The sequence below is a fragment of the Ovis aries genome, chromosome 20, assembly GCF_016772045.2.
Source record: "Ovis aries strain OAR_USU_Benz2616 breed Rambouillet chromosome 20, ARS-UI_Ramb_v3.0, whole genome shotgun sequence".
NCBI lineage: Eukaryota > Metazoa > Chordata > Mammalia > Artiodactyla > Bovidae > Ovis > Ovis aries.
In genome coordinates, this window is record NC_056073.1 from 16834599 (window position 1) to 16836857 (window position 2259).

Sequence of the window (2259 nt, forward strand, 5' to 3'; positions counted from 1 at the left end):
TCACCATTACCAGGACTTAGTCATCTTATTACCGGAAGTTTCTACCTTTTGACCACCTCAACTCACTTCACCCACCACCACACCCCACTCTGAAAGTGAAAGTGGAGTTGCTCAGTCGTGCCTGACTCTGTGATCCTTTGGACTGTGGTCCACCAGGCTCCTCTGTCCATGGGATTTTCCAGGTAAGAATACTGAAGTGGGTTGCCATTTCCTTCTCCAGGAGATCTTCCAGACCCAGGGATCAAACTCAGGTCTCCCGAATTGCAGGCAGACTCTTTACTGTCTGAGCCATCAGGGAATCCCCCCACTTCTGGTAACTACCAATCTTTTCTCTGTGTCTGTGATGCCTTTTTTTTTTTTTCAGATGTCACGTATAAGTGACATGATACAGTATTTGTACTATTCTGTCTGACTTAGTTCACTCAGTTTAATGCCTTCTAATTCCATCCATGTTGCTGGGACTGGCTGGATTTCTTTTTCCATGGTTGAATAATATTCCATTGTAAACACACACACAATCTTTACCAACAGTTCACAAGGGTTCCCTTTTCTTCATATCCTCACCAACACTTGTTATTTCTTGTCTTTTAATTAATTATTTTTTGGTCTGTACTGCATGTCCTCTCCAGGGACTGATCCCAGGTCCATGGCAGTGAAAGTTCAGAGTTCTAACCACTGGACTGCCAGGGAACTCCCTCTTGTCTTTTTGATAACACCCATCCTGCCAAGTGTGAGGTAGCATCTCATTGTGGTTTTGATTTGCATTTCCCTGAGTTGGCCACAATCAGGGGCTACTCTCTAGTTGCTGTGCTTGGGCTTCTGGTTGCCGTGGCTTTTCCTGTCGCAGAGCATGGGCTCTAGGTGAGCAGGCTTCAACAGCTGTGGCACATGGGCTCAGCAATTGCAGCTCCCAGGTTCTAGAGCATAGGTTCAATAGTTGCTGTGCACAGGCTTAATTGCTTCTCGACATGTTAGGCACCTTTTCACATACATGTTGGCCATTTACATGTCTTCTTTGGAAAAGTGTCTATTCAAATTCTCTGCCCACTTTTAAAAAATATTTTCAATTCAGTTAATTAATTAGTTGGCTGCACTGGGTCTTCATTACTGCACACAGGTTTTCTTTAGTTGCGGGGCATTGGGGCTATTCTTCTTGCAGTGCAGAGGCTTCTTGCTGTGGCTTCTTTTGTTGCAGAGCACAGACTCTAGGGCACTTGGGCATAGTAGTTGTGGCACATGGGTTTAGCTGTCCCGCAGCATGTGGAATCTTCTGGGACCAGGGATCGAACCTGTGTACCCTGCATTGGCAGGTGGATTTTAACCACTGGACCACCAGGGAAGTCTCCTCTACCCCGTTTTAAATTGGACTTTTAAAAGTTGTATGAATTCTGTGTATTTTTTAGATATTAGCCCCTTATCAGATATATGATTTGCGATATTTTCTCCCACTTTGTAGATTGCCTTTTCATCTTGTTGATGGTTCCCTTCGCAGTATGTTGAAAAGTGAAAGTGTTAGCTGCTCAGTTGTGTCTGACTCTTTGCAACCCCATGGACTTCTGTAGCCCATCAGGCTGTTCTGTTCATGGTATTCTCCAGGCAAGAATACTGCAGTATTCTTTCTGCAGTAAGGGCTCCTTTCTCCAGGGGCTCTTCCTGACCCAGGGATCGAACCCTGGTCTCCTGCATTGCAGGCAAATTCTTTACCATCTGACCCATCGGTGAAGTAAGCCAAAAAAACATGAGGGGATACATAAAACAATGCTGGCTGAACACTGGCCATCAGGCAGCCTAGGACAGTGATTCCTGAAAGACGGAAACAAGCCAGGTGGAGGACTGCCTGCAGGGTTTCTAGGCTGCAAGCAGGAGAGATCCAGGCTAAGCATGGATCCTTGAGCGGAGGAAACAGAGAGGGGAGTCCAGGGAGTCCAAGGTAGCTAGTCTGCAGGACAGAGCACAGGATAGGAGAGAGTCCTGGACTTTCAGAGGGTTCTCCATGAAAGTCAGCTGAGGACTGATCAGCACACGTTGTGAGCAAACAATCTGAGGTGGGAAAAGAACCATCTGAAAGGAGCAGAGCGAACAAACTTCAGAGCTCACACAAGCTAGATGTCGTGCCTTTCCCTGCGGCTGGCATGGAAAGCTTCGTGATACATGGTGCACTGGGTAGATGATGCCAAAGGGTCTGCCTCAGTAGTGGGGAAGATTAGGCCCAGACTAGACGCTGCTCACTTCCCTCCTAACAAAGACGTAAAACATAAG